Source organism: Marmota flaviventris, chromosome 13, assembly GCF_047511675.1.
Source record: "Marmota flaviventris isolate mMarFla1 chromosome 13, mMarFla1.hap1, whole genome shotgun sequence".
Classification (NCBI taxonomy): domain Eukaryota; kingdom Metazoa; phylum Chordata; class Mammalia; order Rodentia; family Sciuridae; genus Marmota; species Marmota flaviventris.
Genome location: NC_092510.1, coordinates 19354013 through 19362327, shown reverse-complemented (window position 1 = coordinate 19362327; position 8315 = coordinate 19354013).

The window sequence follows — 8315 nt, the reverse complement described above, 5'->3', positions numbered from 1 at the left end:
TGAGGTTCTGAAATCTACACTTGGCTTCACAATCCAATTGGTCAAATTATTTTTCTTTTCTTTAAATGCATAATAAAATAAGGAAAAAATAAACTTTACTATTAACTGCTTATTTAAAAAATTCTCCAAGTCAGGAACTGGTGTCTGGACAAGGCTCCACTCTGACATGTAGGTGGCATGTGTAGCATATTATCCATAGGATTGCTCAGGCATCTGCTGTATCCATAGTTGAACATCTTCATATCACCCCTCCTAAGAATGACCTAATGAGGATCATTCTTCCACAGTTAGGAATAGGGACTCCTGACCACAAAGGACGGTCTCCTTAAAATCAGCTTTTGATAGCGTACTTTTACTTTATCCAGATTCCATCTGGTTAAGGGATCTGTGCCTCCAGGGTTGGTGTGTCTATATTCACTATTCCACAGTGAATTAGCAAAGAAAATTATTGTAAAGTCTCAAGTTCAATTGATTGGTTTTTCTAAACACTACTGACTCTTAATACAAATCTAAAACAAAAGTCTGAAAGACGGGCTGGGGTTGTGGCTCAGCAGTAGAACGCTTGCCTAGCGCATGTGAGGCACTGGGTTCGATTGGCACCACATAAAAATAAAATTAAAAGGTTATTGTGTCCACCAACAACTAAAAAACAAATACCAAGAAAAAAAGCAGTTTCAAAGACTTTTGAATAGTAAAAATGAAATGAAGCACAAACTTAATTCTTTATATAAGCGCAAAATTCTTTAAGAAAAGCTTTTCAAGATGATAAAAATAAAGTATGCGGATTTCGTGAAAGAGCTAAGCATTAAATTATATTTTACAACTTGCACAAATACTTTAAAATAGATTAAAGATCAGCCTTTAGAGAACTAAATTTCATAATGGTTTTCTACTTGGAAATGATTCTTTTTCTATTCCCAGTAGAAATCAATTATACAATTTAATTTAGGCCTTTGTTTTACCAAATAAAAATGTAACTTTTGTTAATTAAAATATTCATTAGTGTCTGTAACTAAGTAATAAGATTAGTACCAAAGAAATTTAAATGAGCATACTTGGCATTGGGCCAACTTAGTAATTGTAAAAAGTCTTTAAGAACCTCTTGGTGCTAAGTCCTTTAACTAAAATTTAGAGGGCTTTAATACTAGGCCATAAAATTAATTTGAAGAATTGTATTTTAAACATCAATTAAGATTATTTAATTCTTTTAATACTTATAAATCTTTAAACAAATTAAATTTATTTTTATGAATTGGGGTTAACAGATAGCTAAACGTTTTCTCCCCTAATTTTTACCACAGTGCAAAAATTAAATGCAAACATGACATTGTAGTTTAAGCCAAATTTAAATTTGTTTTTAGCATGAAGGCCAATAACTATAATTTCCTGTTTTAGTCAGCCTTTGTGTTTCTGTGACCAAAACACCCAACAAGAACAATCCAGAGGAAGGAAAATTTACATGCACCCTTCCAGAACATACCTCCAATTACCCAACTCCTCTAGCCAACCTGCCTCCTGCCACTGCCTACAGTTACCACCAGTTACTTAAACTAGGACAGAATGGTTAGATTATAGTTCTCATAATCTAATCATCTCATCCCTGAATATTTCTGCATAAACAGAAGTTTTGGGGGATACTTCATATCCAAATCATAACACTTCCTAAATTTGTCATATTTATTACTTACACTCTTATTTTAAAGTATCTGAAAGGAATCATGAAGTCCATTAAATTGAATCTTTAAAATACTACTGAAGATGATTGTCTACAAAGATTCTCCAATTGCACTATTCTGATGATATTTTAGGGTGTTTTATTATTCAGATGAATTTTTATTTATTGTTATTTTAAATTGACAAAATTTATATATTTATTGTGTTAAATATGATTTTTTTAGTTGTAGTTGGGCACAATACTTTCATTTATTTATTTTTATGTGGTGCTGAGGATTGAGCCCAGGGCCTCGCCCGTGCTAGGTGAGCACTCTACCGCTGAGCCACAACCCCAGCCCTCAATATGATTTTTGATATATGTATATGATGCAGAATGGCTAAAGGAAGCTAATTAACATAGGAATTACTCATACACTTATTTTTTGTGATCAGAACACTTAAAATCTTCTCTCAGCAATTTTCAAGTACACTATGTGTTGCTATTAACTATAGTCACCTTATTGCATAATGGATTCTTAAATTTCTGCCTTCTGCCTAATTGAAATTTTGTATTATTTGGTAGTTGTTATGATTTGGATGTGAGGTTTTCCCAAAAAGCTCACATGTGAGATATGCAAGAAGGTTCAGAGGAGAAATAATGAGGTTATAAGAATCTGAACCCAATTAGTGAATTAATCCACTGATAGGGATGAATTGAGTAGTAATTAAAGTGGTAGGGTGTGGCTGGAGGAGATGGGAATTGGGGCGTGGCTTTGGGGTATATATTTGTATCTGGCAAGTGGAGTCTCTCTCTCTCTGCTTTCTCATCCCCAGGTGAGCTGCTTCCCTCTGCCATACTCTTTCTCCATGATGTTCTGCCTCACCTCAAGACCTGAGAAATGGACCTGGCTTCCTATGAACTAAGATCTCTGAAACCGGGAGCCCTCAAATAAAACTTCGGATCAGATCTTTAAGTGACAACATTGCAAAAGTTGACTAAAACAGTAGTTCTATTTTTACTTTTTTTAGGAACCACCATAGTGTTTTTCATAATGGCTATACTGATCTATTCTTAATATTTGACAGTGATTAAACAATTTAATGTCTACTCTATTGTATGTTCTAACAGACTAAGAACTTGGAATAAACTAAATTGAGGTAATTTAGTGAATAGTCTTTGCCAGGAGGTTTTCTGAGGAAATTCACATTTTGAGGGGGAGAGAAGATAAATATATGTGTGTGTTTTAGTGAACTTTTCATTTTTAGGTGATTGTAGATTCACATGCAGTTGTAAGAAAAAAGGAGTGATCCTATATATCTTTTACATAGTTGACCCCAAGGCAAACCATCTTGCAATACTATAGTACAGTATCACAACCAGGATGTTGACATTGACATAGTCAAGATACAGTACAGTTCTTTCACCACACTGTAATTTCATAACTTCCCTACCACCCTCACCTCATCCTCACTCCCAGGCAACCAATACTCTCTTCCCTATTTCTTATAGTTTTATTATTTCAAGAATCTTATATAAATTGAATCATACAATATATATGTAGCCTTTTGGAATTGGCTTTTTTTTCCATTTGGAATAATTCTCTGGAAGTTCATGCAGGTTGTCATGTATATTGATAATTTATTCCAAGCATGTGTTTAGTTTGCAGGAGTAGACTGTGGTTCTATCTTCCAATACACATATGCACACATGGTTCATTTTTTATTACCTCTGAGAATTATTCCATGGTGTGTGTGTGTGTGTGTGTGTATCACTGTTTGACCACTGCCCTTGTGAAGGATAACTGGTTTTTTTTCCAGTTTTGAGCTACTGTGGTTAAAGGTGCTATAAATATGCATGTAAAGTTTTTTTATGTGAACAAAAGTTTTCATTTTTATGGACTAAATGACAGGAGAGCAATTATAGGCCAGTTACATGATGCATTTTAAGAAACCACCACTTTCCCAGAGTTTGCTATACCATATCATATTCCCACCAGCAATTGTATGATTTTTCTACATCCTTATTGGTATTTGTCATCACTTTTTTTTTATTTTAACCATTCTGATGTGTGTAGTGATATCTCATTTTTGTCTTAATTTTCATTTTCCTAATCCCAATGCCATTATGCATCTTCTTGAGTACTTTGCCATTTACATATTTTCTTTAGTTAAATATCATTTTATACCATTTCCTCACATATTAGTTAGATTGTTTGCCTTTTTTTGTGCTGAGTTTGGGGCAGTATTTTTAAAATATATTTTTTTAAATTTTTAGTTATGGATGGACACAATATTGCCAGGACACAGGACTGGATCAGTCAGGGTCACTTCAGGTGAATTGGGCTGGCCACTAAATAACCACAAGAGCCAGGAAATGCCTTTTGGGGGTTCAGTGTGGCTCTTTGACCTCAACTCCCACAAAGGAGGCAAGAGGGGCAGGCAAGAGAGAGAGCATGCCTGAAGCCCTCCTATTTATTGGGGAGAAGCTATTCAAGAATATTCCACCCAAACAAGGAAAGGGATTATGTTACAGCAAATAGGGATGTGTAACCCAGTCCCATTGGGTGACACCCACTCCCAGAGCTGCACTTCCTTGCTGAGCGAAAGTGAGGTCCACCTGCTTTTGTGATGTGAGCAGAAGCCAGTTCCACACCTTTATTACTGTGAGAATGGCCTTAGGCCTGAGCCTAAGCAACTCCATTTTAAAAACTCCAGTTTGAAATCTGCAGTTTCACCAGGAACACCCACAGAGCCCTCCAGTATGGCCACAAACAAGTTACTTCCCCTTACCCTGATAAACAGAGTGAAGCCCCTGGCTGGTTGTCCTTGCCTGATAAAAGGAAAAGGTGAGGAGAAGATCAGGGTGGAGACCATCAGACCAGATGTTTCTGACCCCAGGGTAAATGATGTCACTGGGAAATCGTTGTAGCTGATAAGTATTGGGGGGGGGGGTTGTCAGAAAAAAAGCCCCCAAACTTTGTATAAATAATAGCAAATAAACAGGGAATCAGCCAGTCGGAAAAAGGATGCACTCGAGCTGGAGAGCCTGATGAGGACCTGATATCCCATCACTTGTCAGCATTTCATGATCCTCACCACTCTCAAAACTCTACCATCTCGTCTGGACCTTGGTGAGAGCCGCAACTTCTCCCTAAGACCCTGTCCTCAACCGGTTGTCCACTCCACACCAGGAAAAGCCTGCCTTAGTTCAGGACCTGATCACCGCGGTCTGAGTGAGTGTGCATCTGTTGGACATAAAGCCTAAGGCTTAAGACTTTTGAACTTAGAATGCAGAGGGAATGTCTGTCATTAGCCTATCATGATTAAGTGTATTTTGCAGTGCTTAGAATTAATCTAGAATTGTTTGCTGTGAATTGATTATGTCTATTGCAGTGCCTAGCATTAAGGATTGTCGTTTTCTTGATTAAGAACCTATAGAGTGAAACTGTATTGAGTAGTTTGAGTGAATAAAGCACTGAAAGGGGCAGAAATGTGTGAACATTCTTTATTTCTCCCCTCGACTGCATATGTCCCAATGTTGCCCCCTCTAGACAATTACTCAAGGCTAAGGGTACATGCTCAGCTCCAGCATGTTCATGGAGGCTCCCAGCACAATATCTTTATTTTGTTTACCTATTTTTATATGGTGCTAAGATCGAACCAAGTGCCTCACATGTGTGAAGCAAGCACTCTGCCACTGAGCCACAATCCCAGCGGGAGTTGTGGTAGTTTTTTTTTTTTTCACATATTATTGATACTGTTCTTATGTTTGTTATGTGGTTTGCAAATATTTTCTCTCAGTGTGTAATTTGTTTCTTCAGCCTCTTATCAGGGTCTGTCTCAGAGCCAAAGATTTTAATTTTGGTGAAGTACTAGTTATTAATTTTTTTTATTAAATTTTGGTTTTAGATCACACTTTTAGTGTCAAGTCTGAGAATTCCTTGCTCACCTCTGGATATCCAGGATTTTTTATTATGCTTTTTGCTAAAAACTTTACAATTTTATATTTAAGTTTTTTTTTATATTTAACATATATTAATTTAAGTTCATTTTTGTAAGATATGAGATTTTGATCTGGATTCTTTTATTGTTATTTGAGCTGAGGTCTCACCATGTTGTTCAGGCTAGTTTGGGACTTGTGCATTCAGTCTCCCAAGCTAGTAGCTGGGACTACAGGCACAGGCCACCAAGCCTGTCTGGTTTGATTTCTTTTTCTTTTTGTCTGTGAATGTCCAGTTGCTCCAGCACCATTTACCAAAAGCCTAACATTTGTTCATTGAATGGTTTTTGTACTTTTATAAAAAAAATGATTTGAGTACATTTGGGTAGGTCTATTTCTGGGTTCTTTGTTCTATTCCATTGATGTATGTGTGTGTCTCTCCCCAGTGTTGCAGTTTTGATTACTTTATCTTTAAAATAAGTCTTGAAAACATGTAGGCTGATTACTTTCATCTTATTCCCTTTTTTTTCCCCAAAATTGTTTATATATACTAGTTTGTCTTTCCATGTAAAATCTGGAATATTCTTAATCATACCTATTAAAAAATTTGTTTGAATTTTGATACAAGTTAAATAATGTACCAATTTGCAAAGAACTGACATCTTTATTATTTGTTGACTCTTCCAAACCATGAGTAGCACACCATATCTCTCAATTACTTGTATCTCCTTTATTTTCTTTCTTTTTCTTAATCAATCAAGTCCTATAGTTTTTTTATTTACTCCCAAGCATTTCTCTCCCCAACCTCTGCAATTGTAAATGGTGTTATGTTACTAATTTTAGTATATACATGTTTATTGCTAACATGTAAGAATATAATTTATTTTCAAATGTTTACCCTTGTATTCTACAACCTTACTGAATTATTTTGTTAGTTCTTAAAGTATTCTTGTGTATTCTTTGGAATTGTCTATGTAAATAATCATGTTATTTGCAAAGAAGAACAGTTTTATTTTTGCCTTTCCAAACATAATTTCTATTAAAACCCTAGCAAAAGTTTTTGTATATATAGACATGATTCCAGAATTTCTGCAAAAGGCAAAGAGAAAAAGTTTATTCATAGGGCAGCCAAGGGTGGAGGTGGGAGACTCAAGTCTCAAATCTGCCTTCCAAGGATAGGGTTCATGAGTATTTATAGGATAAAGCATGACTCAAGGCATGGAAAGGTGATTGTTTTCTTACTTTCTTTCTTATTTTTTTTTTCTGTCTCTGTTTTTGGAGTGCGGGAATTAAACCAAGAGACCTGCACATGCTAGGCAGGTGTTCTATTGCTGAGCTATATCCCCAAATGATTGAATAAATGATTGGAGGGGAAGTAATTAGTGTTCTGCACATGGATAATCACACTGTATGACTCTTCATAGAACACACATTCAGAAAAGGGTAGTGTTAATGTGATGATCTGAGGGTGGAGATTTTGGACTCTATAATAATAATCTAGACAACTGTTATCATCCTAACCCACACATCAAATGTATTATCTATAACAAAGCTAGTGGGAAACTAATACATTACTCAACTGGGAGATCTCCAAATTAGCAACTTTAAAGTCAACTAAAAGGAATTAAGGAAAGGAAGTGAAGCTAGAGGCTTTATTCAGGTATTCTTTTGGTTTCAATAGCACAAATCCTAAAGGGAACTATTCTATTTGGGGAATCTGTGCCTGCCCATGATTGTCATGCATTTGGTCCATTTTTTGCCTTTTAGATAAAGTGAACCTAGTTCAAGTTTGTGCAGTACTACCCCAATTTACACCACCTCCTTATAATCTTAAAAATATCCCAATTTGGATAAGAAATTATGCGTTCTCCTCAAGTTATAGTATCTATGACATACATCATCTCTCAGTTCTCCATATGTTGAAAGGTTTATCATTCCCATGACATAAATAAAACACTAAAATTTGGAAGAATATAATAGTAAACTTATATCATGTGGAGTTTCACACTCTTTTCAGAGGCTGAAAACCCAGCTGGCCTTTTTGGAAAAAATTGGCAATGCTGTGGCTACATCTCTAAAATCTGCTCACTAGTGGCATGGGAATCACAAAGGCTGTGGTCCTTTGAAAGCTCTAGATTATAAATTTCACTTTAGTTGGTAAATGGAAACATATGAAAAAAGAATCTGCCATATGGGATGAAGTTACATGGACAGTAGCCTTTTAGGAAATTAAGAGGTAAAAATTGGATAAGGGATACTAGCAACATTGGGACCTATGGCAAGCCCACAAAGCAGCATACTGATAAAATGTTGTCTATACCTTAATTTAAAGGAATGCATCAAAACCTTTCTTGGGCTATACGTAGCTCAGTAATAGAGGCTTTCCTTAGTATGGGTGAAGTCTCGGTTTGAATCCAGCACTTCTAAATACATAAATAAAGTTTTCTTGTGTAAGAATTGAAAGTGCACATTTTGTATTTAAGAGAAAGAAAAATTGAAGCTCACATGATAAGGGATCTTGTGCAGATTTCAATCTGATAACAAAAATAGAAGATGAAAAAAAAATGCCACAACTGCCTGATTTCACTGAGTAGATAATATCCTTATTGGTCTTTCTTCATCTCTGCAAGTAAATTCACTCTCTACAGGTTTTAAAAAATTAATTTGAAGACTTATAATTAACCAAGAATCTATTTTTTTTTTCAATAAATGAAGACAAAGT